The sequence below is a fragment of the Mastomys coucha genome, unplaced genomic scaffold (genome assembly GCF_008632895.1).
Source record: "Mastomys coucha isolate ucsf_1 unplaced genomic scaffold, UCSF_Mcou_1 pScaffold13, whole genome shotgun sequence".
Classification (NCBI taxonomy): Eukaryota; Metazoa; Chordata; class Mammalia; order Rodentia; family Muridae; genus Mastomys; species Mastomys coucha.
The window spans coordinates 184,436-200,899 of NW_022196895.1; positions in this window are offsets into that span (position 1 = coordinate 184,436).

The following is a 16,464-nucleotide window of genomic DNA, read 5'->3' on the forward strand; positions in this document are numbered from 1 at the left end:
CTCCTCCCCCCCCCTCTCTCTCTCCCGCTCCCTCCCTGATGCCTGTGGATCAAAATTTAGAACTCCTGAGCTCCTTCTCCAGCACCAAGTCTGCCTGCATGCTTCCATGCTTCCTGCCATGATAATAATGGACTAAACCTTTGAAGCTGTAAGCAAGCCCTAACTAAATGCTTTCTTTTTAAGTGTTGCCCTGGTCACTGCCCCATCACAGTAATAGAACAATGACTAAGACAGTGGGTAAAGGCTGGAAAACCAGAAGGTCCTTTCTGATATGCACTAGTAATTCCAGCACCTAGGAGGTGGAAAGGGGAGAATTAGGAATCCAAGGCCAGTCAGATCTGTGTAATGATTTTGAGGCCAGGCTGGGATTTATGAGATGCTATCTCAAACAAACAAACAAAACTCAGGAGGGAAGTGTGAAATGGTTTAGGAGGCAGGTAATGATACTTGCTGCAAAACCTAAAGACATGAGTTCAATCCCCAGCATCCACATGACAAAATGAGAGAGTAACTTCTGCAAGTTGTCTTCTGCCTTCCATACATGTGCTATAACACATGCACACACACCTGCACAAATGCATAAGTAAATATTAAAGTTTGTTTAAAGCATATAATAGTAGCTTTTGAGTACCTTACACATTGAAAAAATAATACAGTTTGTTTTGTTTTGTTTTGTTTTAAAGAAAAAAGGCACATCCAGTCTCCATGAAGTTCTTTGGCGAAAATATAAGTACCAGAGTTGTTGGACTGGAGGCCCCTGAGGCCCACAGACCATTAAACCACTGCCATTCCTGCGCCTTGCACGCCAGAGCAAGATGTTAGGAACCAGTCACTGAAGACAGCATAAGCTCTGGCTAAAGAACGGAGAAATCAGACTGGGACCAAGCTGAAATCCCCGTTCCCTCCCCCTGCCCCCTCCCCTCCCCTCCCTCTCACTGCTAGCTTTTTGTCTTGCCTGAAGGTGCTAGGTAAGCTGCTAGAGGGGAAATGTCATCAGTTCTGTTCAGTTATGAAATGCACATGCTACGCTATACTAGGCAAGATGTACCCACTGGTCCCATATTGGCACAACTGTTACGGGTGTAACTCTTTTCCTGTTGGATTTCAAGCATATTCTAGGTGGTAACTCTCACCTGGTACTAAAGTTAAGCAGAGGCAGGAAGCTTTTTGGTACCAGTGGTAAAGCAACTGTTCTTGCTTTGGTAAATGATTGTGGTGTGCCTATCAACTTGCTTTCTAACTTTTTATGTTAATATCATTAAATATTGCTACTATCAAGTTCCTTCATGGAAGGAAACTTCCTTTTGCAGTGAATAGCAGATACTGCAGGGATTTACCACTGCCCAAGCTGGTGAATAAGTGATTGTTGCTGTAACATAGCGCCCTGTGCTCAGCCAACATGAAATAAAAGAGTCACCTACTTGTATTACTCCCTCCAGGACCCAGGAAGAGGAGTCAGAAAGAATACAAAGTGGCCAGAAGTGTCCTGTAGCTCTGTCCTCCTAATGGAAACATTCTTTCCTAGAGTCTAGAGAGAGGCTCTTAAGTTAAGAAGCTTACAAAATTCTGTGACTCAAAAGCTCAGAAAGTTACAAGTCCCTTTCCCAAGGTCACATGAGCAGTAAACAATTGTGAGAAGAGAGGACCTTCCAGGGAACCAGCCTGCAAGTTGGAAGAAGAATTCTAGGGAAACAAATTCTAGTGAATTATCTCCCACACTGGTGTGGCCTTTTCACTGATAACTTCCTTTCAGTAACCCTAGTGAACTCCATTTGATTGGTTATTCATGCCCTGTCAAAGATGAATAAACTTTTGTTCAGGAAAAGTCAAACAACAGGAATAAAAACACATATTTGTTATTTTGAGTCTGGCTAGTTTTATTTAACACGTTGGTCTCCAGTTCCATTCATTTTCCTGCGTGTCTTAGGGTTAGTTACTATTGCTGTATTGAAACACTGTGACAAAAAGTAACTTGGGGAAGAATATGTATATTTGCCTTTATGGGTTTGCTGAGGGAGGCCGCTCTCCTGCAGCAACCACAACCTCCAGTCCTGGAGTGGCACCACCCACGATGGCCTGGGCCCTCCCCCATTAATCACTAATTTTAAAAATGCCCTACGGGCTCAATCATAGGAAGTCATTTTCTCAATTGAGGTTCCCTATCAGATGATTTTAGCTTATGTCAAGGTGACAAAAACAAAACAAAACAAAACAAAAAAAGAGGCACACTATAATTGACATCATTTTGTTCTTCACAGATGTGTAAAACCCCACCGTCTATAAATTCAACATATTATCCATTCAGCTGCTAACAAACATCTGGGCTGGTTCCATATCTAGGCTATTCTGGATTATGCTGCAGTAAATATGGATGCAGTAAAGATTCTCAGAAATATCAGACCACACTGAGTTCAGATTGGCCCACTTGGACCCCTTTCCTTCTCTCTGATCCATTCCAGGGGCTGAAGTATAATGTTAGAGACACCTTAGAGGAAAATGACGAATGAAGAGGGAAAGTTGGGGGGTGCTTGAGCCAGATTACCATCCTAGAAGCACCTAAAATAAAAATGTACCTTTTCTAAACTGTGTTGGGGAAGCACAGTCCGGCACCTTCTGTAGATATTCTGGTCAGAGCAGAGGATGGTTCCAACGAGTAAGTATATGCATGGGAGAAAGTTTACGAAACATTTGAGAAGATAGATAATGGATAAAACAAGATATAGAACTACTCTTTTTTTAATGATTTTATTTTATATGCATTGGTGTTTTGCCTGCATGTATGTCTGTATGTCAGATTCCCCAAAACTGTAATTACAGACCATTATGAGCTGCCATGTGGATGCTGGGAATTGAGCTTGGTCCTCTGGAAGAGCAGCCAGTGCTCTTAACCACGAAACCATCTCTCCAGCCCCTAAAGCAACACTCTTATCAAAGGAAATCAAACTCAGAGACTAGACTTGCTATGAAAATAAAATAAGCTTAATTAACAAGCTTCAGGCTGGGCAGTGGTGGCACAGGCCTTTAATCCCAGCACTTAGGAGGCAGAGGCAGGCAGATTTCTGAGTTCAAGGCCAGCCTGGCCTACAGAATGAGTTCCAGGACAGCTAGGGCTTAACAGACAAACCCTGTCTCAAAAAACCAAAACCAACCAACGAAACAAACAAACAAAGAAGCCAAGCTTCAGAAAAAGAAAATAGAATGTTGGAGAATTCAAACAGAAACACCAATGGAGAAGTGATGTAGAATATGGAAGATATTACCACATTTAATGAAATAACTCAGGGGAGCAATAGGACAGCTAGCTGAGGCTATTGGTGGAGCAGCCTGAGCAGTTTACCCATCCTGGAGTGGTGTGAAAGTCACATTTGTCACAGAACAGTACAGCAGGATGGGGTGTATGTGACCTGAAGCAGACTGTAAGTGCAGGTAAGACAACCACAGAAGGAGGCTGAGTCAGACCTCTAGGCCTGGGGATGAAATGAAGAGCTCAGGGCATCCTTGGCAGTCAGAGGTCCTAGGAATCAAACTACACAGTTGTTGGAAAGCTAAAGTGATTGTCCAAGCTGAGTCAGGAACCAGAAATTCCATATCCAAGCCCCCTGAGGGTCAGAGCTCCAAGGAGCCAGGCATGATGACTGGAATCCCAGGACTCTGAGACGCAGGCAGGAGAATTTCCACAAGTTTGAGATCATCCTAAATATACAGTGAGATCTAGGCCATCCTGTAGTACAGCCTTATATTCATTCAAAGAGAATTCTGAGCCAGATACATGCCTTTAATACCAACACGTGGAAAGCAGACAGGCAGATCTCTAAATTCCAGGCCCAGGGCTGCATAGTGAGATGCTGTCTTACAAATTAAATCAGAGTAGGGTTGGGATGTAGGGGGAGGAGCTGATACTGAAATCTGATTCTCTAATTGGTTCTTGAGTGTGTCAATAAAGAAGGAAGAAGCCAATTGCTGGGTGAAGGGGAAAAGGTGGGATTTCCGGGTCTCAGAAGGAGGAGAAGAGACCTAGGGAAAGAGGAGGGCTTTTAGGCTAGGTTTTGGAACAGGAGTCCTGAGCAACCCTATGAGATCTCCGGCATCTGGAAACTCCGGCCTCCGGCACCGGTGGTTGGCTGGAATAGGTTGTTAGCTAATAAGAACCCAGCAGTTGTGCTCTCTGGCTAGTTTTATAATAGTAAAACGGTCTAGTGTTTTCTATCGCAGGAGCTAAGGTGGGCAGAGAGAAACAGCAGCTGGGCGGTTGTTGGCAGATTAGCAAAGCTAGCCAGGAAGAACGGGCAAATTGGAAGTGAGGCCGATGGCAGCAGATCTTAGAGCTAAACCATGAAAGGTCGGAGCGCAGGCCAGGGAAGAAGGTAAACTCGGCTGGCGGGAGCGGGATCTCAGAACTAAGTTAAGAATGCGGCCCGGGGCAAAGGAGCAAGCCTGTTTTTAAAATTACATGCAACATTGGGTGGGGGACCAGTGAGATGGCTCCTGCCACCAAGCCTGAGTTTTACAAATTAACTAATTATTAATAGGGTCTATGGGATGTCTCTGGGTAAGGGCACTTGCGGAACAGAGTCTGAGCCTGGAACCCACATAATGAGGAAACAAACACTTCTACAAAGTTGTCTTCCGATCCTCTGGTCTTCTAAGTTAATGACAGCCCCTCCTCTCTCTCCTGCACACACACTCATCGGGACTGTAAAGATTGCTCAGAAGTTAAAAAAGAGCACTTGCAGCTTTTGAGGGGGACCTAAATTTGGTTTCTAGAGTCCCCTTGAAGCAGCTCTAACTTAGCTTGGGACACCTGGCACCCTCTTCTGACCTTCCTGGGTATCTGCACATTCATGTTCATGCCAACATAAAATATATCTTTAAAAAAAAAGACATAATAATACAGTTTTGTTTTTGTTTTTGTTTTTGTTTTTTTGAGACAGTCTCCTCTCCCTATGTAGCTCTGGCTGTCTTGAAACTCACTCTCTAGACCAGGCTGGCCTTGAACTTAAAGAGGTCTGCCTGCCTCTGCCTTTCGAGTGCTGGGATTAAGCCATGTGCCAGAACTATTCAAAACAAATTTTTGTTTGTTTCCGTAGTTAGGGTGTCTCTGTGTAACCCTGACCGTCCTGGAAGTCACTCTGTGGACTCCAAACTCAGAGATGAGCCTACCTCTGTCTTCTGGGACTAAATAAAGGCTGTCCCACCACCACCTAGCTTCATTTAAATTTTTTTAGTACAATAAAAAGAGAATCTCCCAGGGAATGCACAGGAAATTACACTGGAGAATACTAGTGACACTTTAGCCCTGTCCATTATGGATTCATGTCCTAAGAGGCAATCTGTGCCCATGGCTTTCTCTCTCTCTCTCTCTCTCTCTCTCTCTCTCTCTCTCTCTCTCTCTCTCTCTCTCCCCGCCCCCCTGTAAGTTTTACCTTTCCTCGCCAAGCAACTATAGTAGTTCATCAAAGCAGTGGCTTTGGATTAGGTGTGTCAGGAGAGACGATCCAAGCTCAGCAACTGGATCTTCACTGAGGCACTGGGCAGTGTGGAAGTTTTGTTGGAGTAAGAAGGTGCCTGCCTGTCCTGAGGTCAGAGGCCATGACTCACAAAAGAGTAGGCCACTTGATGGCAACCCCATTCTATCATGAGACTGACAGTCAGTCTGCCACCCTCCTGGCCAGGGGCCTGCAGTATCGGGGACAGGGGATACACCGCACCAGTGAAGCAGCACCTTGTTAAACTCAGGACTATGTCTCAAGTAACCGTGGAGGAGTGGTCCCTGAGTGGTCGCTGAGCCTAGGGTCCATCAGGTCAGGACCTCTGAGCAAGTGCCAGTCTCTAAACCTTGAGACAGCCAGTTCCTGATGAGGCTAATGGTCAGTAGACTTCACAAAGAAGACACTGTCTTAGAACCCTGCAGAAGCTCATTGATCACCACCTCCCATCCTCCATCTATACTGTACACTCAACCCAGAAGGCGTCTGAGGAATGCTGGGACTGAGTAGCGCCAGTCAAACAGTGTGATCTGATCCTTAGAAACCCTGATTCTGATCAAGTCCTCCTAGACAGCCAACAGTTTGGCCTGCCGGTATTCTGCTGGGACTCAGTGACCAGGGCTATTTGGTTGAAGCTGGGGCTTTCCATCTCTCCTTTCTGGGTTTCTTCTACCTTGTTTGTTAGCTCTTGCCCACTGTACCCCAACTGTGTAGAGATCTGGCAGCCACTGGAAGTATTTCACTCCGGACTCTGGGATCACAGAAGGCGGCTCTCAGCTCGCCTTCCTTATGGAGCCCCTCCTACAGGGTGATCTTTGCTGCCTTTCCCTGTGCCTCAAAACCCTTCGTTCTACTTATCCATGTTTGGCAATTAAAATTCATCATCACACCTATTCACAGGAGTTTAAAAGTTGTCTGTAGACCATAGCAAGTCATAGTCTACAGCAAAAAGTCCTCAAAGGTCTTAGATAGGGTTTTGTTGCTGAGGAGAGGCAGCATGAGCAAGGCAACTCTTATAAAGGACAACATTTAACTGGGGCTGGCTTTCAGGTTCAGAGGTTCAGTCCATTATCATCATGGAAGGAAGCATGGCACTGTGCAGGCAGGCATGGTGCTGGAAAAGGAGCTAAAAGTCCTAAATCTTGGTCTGAAGGCACTCAAGAGAAAACTATTTTCAAGCAGCTGGAGGAGCGCCTAAAAGCCCACTGCCACAGTGACACACTTTCTCCAACAAGGCCACACCTCCTAATAGTGCCACTCCTGGGCTGAGCATATTCAAGCCACCACATCACCCTTTGCAGTTTTCTACAGTGCCCCTTTCCTTTTGCCCAGCAATCTGTGGTAATACTGGTTTCTTCTCTCCCCTCCACGGCCCTCACCAAACTTACTTTTCTCCAGGCATGTGTCACCTGCTGGGACTGGGTCTGAATATGTTGTTCTAAAGAGCATCCCATGCCTAGCTTCTTGCCACTTGATCTCCATGTCATGTCCCCAGAGAAGCATTTCCACTGACCCTCTCTGCTCTAGCAGAGTCACTTTCATCTGTTACTGTGGTTACTTTTCATTACAATATTCATCACTGGATTAGATGGTATTTTTCAGTTACCTGATTATCATCTGTCTCTGCCTACTGGAATGTAAATTCATTGAATACACAGCACTGCTGTGCCTAGCATCCATTTAGCATGCCACATTAGAGCTGGAACATTGCATAGAATAATACTACAACATATTGCAGATATGTAGTAATGATGTAACAAATTAGTGAAGAAAAGAATAGAGGTGCCCACAACTGTAATTGGAGCTACTCCATGGGTTGAAATAGGAATATCAAAAGTTCAAGTCCTAAAAAGAGCCAGGCAGTAGTGGCGCATGCCTTTAATCCCAGCACTTGGGAGGCAGAGGCAAGAGGATTTCTGAGTTTGAGGCCAGCCTGGTCTACAGAGTGAGTTCCAGGACAGCCAGGGCTACCCAGAGAAACCCTGTCTCGAAAAACAAACAAACAAACAAAAAAGAAAATGAATAAAAATTAAATAAATTAAAAAAAGAGTGACAAGAAAAGTTCAAGTCCTTCCTCAGCACGTTAGCAATCTGAGAATGTAGTTCAATGGGAGAGCATTTGCCTAACACACTGAAAGCCCTAGATTCAACCCCCATATACTGAAGAAGAAAAAAAAGCAAGCTCAATGAATGAATAAATGTAAGATTCTACCTGATCAAAATATTCTACCTGGCTGGGCAGTGGTGGTGCATGCCTTTAATCCCAGCACTTGGGAGGCAGAGGCAAGCAGACTTCTGATTTCAAGACCAACCTGATCTACAGAGTAAGTTCCAGGACAGCCAGGGCTACACAGAGAAACCCTGTCTCGAAAAAAAAAATTCTATAAGTGATATATAGCTATGTGACATCTAACAAATTATGGGATACCCAGTAGGGAAGTCCAGATGACCACATGGAGCTAAGGTTTCCTGCCATCATTTGCTGAAGAAGGAAGGTCTCTTGGCAGGAGCAAGGTGAATGAATTTGGAAACAGATCCCCCTCTGAACAAGATGATGAGGCTCTGAGGCCTTGACTGGACGCACACAATTTCAATTCAGCCACTCCCACTGTCTTGGCCCTTGGAGATAATATCTATTGATTGTTTTTCTAATTTCTCTTTTTTTTTTTAAATTTTTCACATGTAACTATTTGTGTATTTGTGTGAGGAGAGAGGAGAGCATGTGCCACAGTGTACGGAGGTCAGCGAATAGCTTGCTTCTCTCCTCTCACTGTATGGATCCCGAGGAGCAAGCTCAGGCCATCAGGTTTGGCACCAGGTTCCTCTATTAATGGAGTCGTCTTGCCAACCCCCAAGTGATTCTTTTAGGCTACTATGTGTAGGGGTTGTGTGTTGAATAACTATAGAGAGCTAAAACTTTTATGTGTCTGGAAATGAAGATTTATCCCTGATTTTTCCTTTTCTCTCTATTCCAATATAAAAATCCTCTAAGTATCCCCCAAGTCCTCCATTTCTTCTGGCGTCTTTCACTACAACTTGGTCCAAACTGCTGCCAGTGAGCACTCGCATAGGTGTGGACCTCTTAACTGGTCATCCCTTGACCCTAATCTGTGGCTCAAGTGTTCTCTTCTAAACATACAAATTTCACAAAGTCCTCGCTCCCCGGAAACTCATGCTGAACCTGCGTTGGAGACATGGCTCAGTTGACAGATTGCTTGCCCAGCATGCAAAGGCCCTGGTTTTAGTCTGCATGACTGAATGAACCAGATCTGGGGCTGTGACTATATATCAAGTTCAAGGCCAGCTTGGGCTACGTGCGATCCTGGCTCAAAGTGGGGAAAAGTAAACTATAATGGCTGTGGATGAATATTAATTTGTGTATCATCTTAGAGACCACAGACACAGAAAAGACGCAATAAGGGTCTCCAAGGTGGTTCAGCAGATAAAACCCTTGCTGTGAAAGTCTCGCCACACGAGGTGGATGTCCAGAACCCACCTCAGGGTGTATTGTGCAATACTATTCCTGGGAAGATGTGAATAGATGTTTACTCACCTTAGAGAAGGAGCCAATGACAAAGCGAAGTCAGGATACCACCAAAGTCCAACTTGGTGAGCCACTTGGCTTAAATTGAGGGTAGTTGCGGGATTATGGGTGAGGGATTATTTGCAGGAGCAGAAATGACTTAAATACCGCTATATTAACAAAGTCCACCCCAACACTGGTGATAGCTCATGAAAGCTGAAACCATGGAGCTCGCTACCCAACTTGCAGGTAGCTCAACAGGCAGAAAGTATCTCTTCAGGCAGTCTGAGTCTCCTCTAGGCAAGGGCTGAACTGAGCAACTTGAATGGTCTGAGTCTTGTAGGCAGTACAGCTGTTCCCTGCCTCTTCCAGGCATCATGGCTGTCTGAGGGTCTCTCGGCAGCCCTGCCTCTTCCGGGAATCGTGGCTGTCTGAGGGTCTCTCGGCAGCCCTTCTGCATGTGCTTGAAGACTGATGTGGTTACTGTTTTCACTAGAAAATAAAGCAAGGCATAGGAGATGTTATTGTGTATCAGGGACTTGTGATAGCTAATCTTAGATGTCAACTGCATCTTAAACTAAAACAAGTTCTAGTTTTCTATGAGGGCTTTTTCCTCCCCTGCCCCCAAAGAAACAGTTTCTTTGTGTTGTGAATTCACTCTGTGGGCCAGACTGGTCTTTTTTTGTTTGTTTGTTTTTTGTTTTTTTTGAGACAGGGTTTCTCTGTGTAATCCTGGCTGTCCTGGAACTCACTCTGTAGACCAGGCTGGCCTCAAACTCAGAAATCCACCAGCCTCTGCCTCCCAAGTGCTGGGATTAGGGCAGACTGGTCTTAAACTCGTAGAGATCTGGGATTCAAGGCTTACTCTACCACCACCTGGTTTATGAGGGCTTGTCTTTTTAAAAAAATATTTATTTATTTATTTTACATATATGTATACACTGTAGCTGTCTTCAGACAGACCAGAAGAGGGCACTGAATCCCTGTACAGATGGCCGTGAACCATCATGTGGCTACTGGGAATTGAACTCAGGACCTCTGCTCGCTCCAGCCCCACTCGCTCTGGCCCCACACCAGAAGAGGGCGTCAGATCTCATTACGGATGGTTGTGAGCCACCATGTGGTTGCTGGAAATTGAACTCAGGATCTCTGGAAGAGCAGTCAGTGCTCTTAACCTCTGAGCCATCTCTCCAGCTCCAGATAGCAGCAGTCTTAAGTGGCTGCACCGTGTCTTAACTTTGGCTCTAAGGTCCAGCAAAAGTCCCAGTCTCTTAGAAAGTAAGAGGTAAGAAGGTAGCTTCCCTCCAAGGCGTGTCCACAAGGAGGAAAGAGAGAGCCAGGTGGACATTACCCTCACTGCTACCATTAACACACACTAATATTAATAACAATAATAATTACAATAATACATTTAAAAATTAAAGAAGCAATGACTTTAGTAATAGTAAATATATAAAAGAAGAAACAAAGCCCTCTAGTTTGTTTTGTTTTAACACAGTCTCACTTTGTAGCCCAGGCTAGTCAACCCATGTAATCCTTCTATCTCAATCTTCTGAATGCTGGAATTATAGGTATGAACCTTCATGACATTTTTTTTTTTTTTTTAATTTTTGAGACAGGGTTTTCCTACATCACCTTGTCAAGCCAAAAAATAACTCTGTCAATCAGTATTGTATTTTATAAAAATATAAAGAGAGAGGCTGGAGGGAAACTGGTGAGATGGCTCAGTGGGTAAGAGCACTGACTGTTCTTCCGAAGGTCGTGAGTTCAAATTCCAGCAACCACATGGTGGCTCACAACCATCCATAATGAAATCTGATATCCTCTTCTGTGTAGTCATTTATAATAATAAATAAATCTTAAAAAAAAAAAAAGAGGGGCTGGAGAAATGGCTTAGCAGTTAAGAGCACCGACTGCTCTTCCGAAGGCCCTGAGTTCAAAACCCAGCAACCACATGGTGGCTCACAACCATCTGTAATGAGATCTGATATCCTCTTCTGGTGTGTCTGAAGACAGCTACAGTGTACTCATATATAATAAATCATATATATATATATATATATATATATATATATATATATATAAAGAGAGAAGGAATGTTTGGTGGAGTTGCAGTCAGGTTTGGGGGAAGGGGTGCCTCCATGGGCCCATGCTGAGGCATCCCTTCTCCCTGAGGGACCAGCCACGGGATGGTATAGTATAGACTAGAGTTTATTCAGGGCATGGGGAGGGGAGTTAAGAGGGTAGTAGAGGCAGAGAAGGGTGGAGAAAGAGAGAGAGAGAGAGAGAGAGAGAGAGAGAGAGAGAGAGAGAGAGAGAGGAGAAGAGAAGTAGAGAATGGCTATGAGCACGTTGAGAGAAGGGGGAAGGGAATGGGGAGAGAGGGGGAGTGGGACAAGAGGACAGTGAGAGGGCAAGGAGAGGAAGGGGAGGGGACAGCAGCTCCCTGTGTAGTGAGTCAGGCACACCTGACTATTGCCAGACAACAGTGGGGCGGAGCCTAGACAAAAAAAAAAATGCTATCAATTAGGTTAGCCTAGAATTCACAGAGATGCTCCTCTTTGTGCTTCCTGGGTGCTGGGATTAAAGCTGTGTGCCACCATACCTGGCCTGGCCTCATCTGTTTTTCTTTGGGTGTACATGAGTACCCTCAGGAGCCAAAGAGGTTGAAAGAGGGTGTTGGATCTCCTGGAGCTCGAGATCCCACAGGCAACTGTGAGAGTCCCCCTCAGACAAAGAAAGCTGAGCTACAAAGATTTTCAGAGGAGATAAGCAGCAAGGACTCTGAGACCAGACCAGCCTCCTGGGAGAAGCAGAAACCAGCGGAGATGCCTGAAAGAGATTTAGACCAGGGTCACTTGGAAAGGACGCTCTCCAGTGTGTTGAGCTGCCTGCAGGCTGCGCAGTGTGCTCCAGGTTCCCAGCTTTTGTGAACCATCACCTATTCTGGGTGGACTTTCGTGATGTGCCTGTCTCTGAGTCATTTTGGTTCCTGTAAGTAACCCCTCACCGGTAAGTAACCAATAAAACTCATTGGTTCACCAAGTTGGACTTTGGTGATAGCTTACTTTGGTCTGTTGGGAGTTCTCTGTCTGGGTTTAGTAGACGTTTGTGTTGTGTCTTCCCTGGAAAAGTTTTGGCACACAACAGGGTGCACCAATGTTCTAGAAAATGGAAAGCTTGGAGAAGTGTTTTTTGGATTGTTGGCTCTGAGTCTTCAGTCCTATAGAGTTTATTTTATTTATACCACAAAAGCCACCTTTTGAAAGGTACATATCCTTGAAAGTGGTGTGCGTAGATTTTGTTACTTTTTTGAAAGTTTGTTTTTTTTTTAATAGAACAAATATACTTCACTGCATGCCCTTCACTGTGACTCCTTAGTATGATTAGGAGAGAATGTTTGTGCACTAATGCAGTATGTACGTTTTAACCATGAGTGAATTTTAACCAATGGAGTTTAAAAGTTTCTATTTGTCTGTTTAGAGACAGGGTCTCACGTAGGCCAGCCAGACTAGCCTCCAACTCCCTAAGCAGCTGAGTATGACCTTGAATTTCTAGTGCTTCTGCCGACTCCTCCCCTGTGCTATCGTTACCGACTGGTGCCATCACTCAGGCTTGGAGGACTGAACTTGCTCCCTAAGCAGCTGAATATGACCTTGAACTTCTAATGTTCCTGCTGACTCCTCCCCTGTGCTATCGTTACCGACTGGTGCCATCACTCCGGTTTGGAGGACTGAACTCGGGGCATTGTGCATGCAAGGTAATCACTCTTCAGAGTTATAACAGGCAGAGTTCCCCTCCCCTTCTAGAAAGACCGGTTCAGATAGGTACCTCCTGAACTATTAAAATATATCTTATTTTAGTTTCATTTGTTGTATTTATTTAAAAGAGCAAAATAAAATCAAGGAAAAATTAATCTTTTTATAGCTTTTTTTGGAAAAGTTTTTTTTTTTTCTATTAAAGGTGGCTAGCTTACCAAGGGCCAATATTTCAAAAATCTTCCAACCTTGCAGAACTCCCTCTTGGTAAAACTTGTGTTTACATAAAGGCCTTTTTATAGTTCCAGAACTTGATGACCCTGAGCAGTTGACCTCTTACCCTTTTCCTTCATTTCCTGCTCTCCAATTATAAATGAGCTAATTACATTAGATTGTGAGAATGTTTCCATTAATGGATGCACACGGCTACCACCCATGTCAGAGCAGAAGCTAAGTGGACACACTGCCTTTGTGTGCATGCTGGTTGGTTTGGGTTGCATCAAGCCCTTTTCACAGGAGAAATACCTTTGCCAATGTCTTATCCTGTTGTTTGGGTGTTTCTTTGTACAGAAGCAAGAATATTATTTTCCAACACCTGGCGTGAGTGAGACCTTAGGTTCCATCTCCAGTAAAAGGAGATAGAGTGGAATTAAAATGTTACTCTTAGAACTAGATGCACACTGCCTGGATCTCACAGTGATGCACAGAGATAAGGGAAGAAAGGAAGTATTGAAGGACATCAGAATAGAGTGGGGAGTTGTACAGCTGGCTGTGGTCCTTGGCACGAACGCAGCACACTTAGATGCATGTGGACAGCAGAATAGAGTGGGGGGCTGTACAGCTGGCTGTGGTCCTAGGCACGAACGCAGTACACTTAGATGCATATATACAAAACACCTGACACATAAAATAAAAATAAATCTTTAAAGAATACAAAACAGAGCTGGCATGGTGGTGCATTATTAACCTCAGTGCTCAGGCAGAGGCAGAGGCAGAAGCAGAGGCATGTGAATCCCTGTGGATTAAAGACCAGCTGGTCTAAAGAGTGAGTTCCAGGACAGCCAGAGCTGTTACACACACACACACACACACACACACACACACACACACACACGCACACACACACGCACGCACGCACGCACGCAGGTATGCACACACAAAACCAAACCCAAACCGATACAAAGCAGAAAAAAACAAAACAAAACCCAAGTCTTAAAAACTGAAAAAGGGGGGGCTGGAGAGATGGCTCAGCAGTTAAGAGCACCGACTGCTCTTCGAAAGGTCCTGAGTTCAATTTCCAGCAACCACATGGTGGCTCACAACCATTTGTAATGAGATCTGTCTTCTGGTGTGTCTGAAGACAGCTACAGTGTATAAATAAATCTTTGGGCTGAAGTGAGCAGGGACTAAGCAAATGGGGTTGACCAGAGCAAGCAGAGGTCCTAAAAGTCAATTCCCAACAACCAGATGAAGGCTCACAACTACAGTGTATACTCATGTACATAAAATAAATAAATAAATCTTTAAAAACTGAAAAATGACATGGTAATGTAGTTCTTGAATCCCAGCACTTGGGAGACAGAGGCAAACAAAGATCCTCTCCTCCTACCAGCACCCTCCAAATGCTGGGGTAACAATTATAAATTCTAACTGCTGACTTGTTTTGAACTTATACCTGTGAATTCTGTGAATCCTTAGATTTTGTTAGTTTTTTTTTTTAATTAAAATTATAATTTAGCTTTGGCTGGATTTAAACTCATGAAAATCTGTCTGCCTTTGCTTTCTGGGTGTCTCTCTCTTTCTCATATCTCAAGACTAAGTCAGAACTCATTCTGTAGCTAAGGATGGACCTTGAATGCCTGATTTCCTGCTATGAGGATCTCACTCTCCAGCCTTGGCTAGTCTGGAACTCACAGAGGTCTGCATCTGCCTCAGTTTCCCTAGTGCAGTGATTAAAGGCCTGTTCTATCATGCCCGCTTTTGTTTGTTTTGGCCTTGCCCTCGTACCCTGGTATTTGAATTATTTGCTCTGTACCTCAGCTCACGGAGTTTAATATTGAATTAATTAAAAGGTAGAAAGTTTTTGGATTTATTTTATGTTGCATTATTGTTTTGCCCATATGTATGTCTGTATCCTACTTGCATGCCCGGTACCTATGGAGGTTAGAAGATTTCATTCGATCCCTAGGAACTGGAGTTGTCAGATGCCGCGTGGTTGCTGGGAACTAGCCCAGGCCCCTCTGCAAGAACAGCAAACACATTCAACACTGAGCCACCCCTCCAGCCTGGGTAATTTAATCTTATGGACTTTTTTTCTAGGTGAGGGCCTTTAGAGATAGTATGATTGGGTGACGTCTTTAGTGTTGAGACCCCAGGATGCATTCCCATGGCTTTATAAGGAGAGGGAAGGAGACCCTGCACACTTCCAGTCTCCATGCCCTTTGCTCCTCCTGCTGGTTTCTTGATTGTGGAACTGATATGGTAATTAAGTTCCCCTTAAATTTAAATGTTGTTGGGTGGTACAGCGGTGCTTGCTTTTAATCCCAGCACTCCAAGGCGGAGGCAGGCAAATCTCTGAGTTGTAAGGCCAGCCTGGTCTGTAGAGTGAGTTCCAGGTCAGCCAGGGCTACATATACAGAGAAACCATGTCTTAAAAACAGAAACTTTTTTTTTTTCTTTTAAAATTACTTTACAGTTTTTAGAATGGTGGTGGTGGTGATGGTGGTGGTGGTGGTGGTGGTGGTGATGATGATGATGATGATGACATGATAATCTAGGACAATATGTGTATGGAGGTCAGAGAACAACGTTGGGAATCCATTCTTGTGTATCATGTGGGGTCCAGTGACTGCAAGTCACCAGGCTTAGAGCAATTGCCTTTACCAACTGAAACATTTCCTAGGCCTCACTGAGATCCTTTATGAGGTTGGTCATTTGTTAAATAATGTAACATTATTTAACATTTGTAACATTATTTTGTTTTTGCTTTTGTTTTTGTTTTTTGAGATAGAGTTTCTCTGTATAGCCCTGGCTTGTCCTGGAAGTCACTCTGTAGACCAGGCTGGTCTTGAACTCAGAAATCCGCCTGCCTTGCCTCCCAAAAGCTGGGATTAAAGGTGTGGCCACCACTGCTGGGCTTTTCCATTTGTAACATTATTATTGTTTTTTTAAAGATTTATTTATTATTTATTTACTATAAGTACACTGTAGCTGACTTCAGGCACACCAGAAGAGGGCATCAGATCTCATTATGGATGGTTGTGAGCCACCATGTGGTTGCTGGGATTTGAACTCATGACCTTTGGAAGAACAATCGGTGCTCTTACCTGCTGAGTCATCTCACCAGCCCATTTGTAACATTATTAAAATGTTTTGTTTGGTTTTGTTTTTTTGTTTTTGTTTTTTAAAGAATTATTTTATTTTATGTTTATAAGTACACTGTTGCTGTCTTCAGACACACCTGAAGAGGGCATCAGATCCCATTACAGATGGCTGTGAGCCACCATGTGGTTGCTGGGAATTGAACTCAGGACCTCTAGAAGAGCAGTCAGTGCTCTTAACCACTGAGCCATCTCTCCAGCCCTTGGTTTTGGTTTTAACCATTCTGCCTATGTAGCTCAGGCTGGCCTGAAGCTTGTCTAAGCTTCTGAAATACTGGGATTTTACTGGTGCAACATCACATCTTGCTATGAAAATG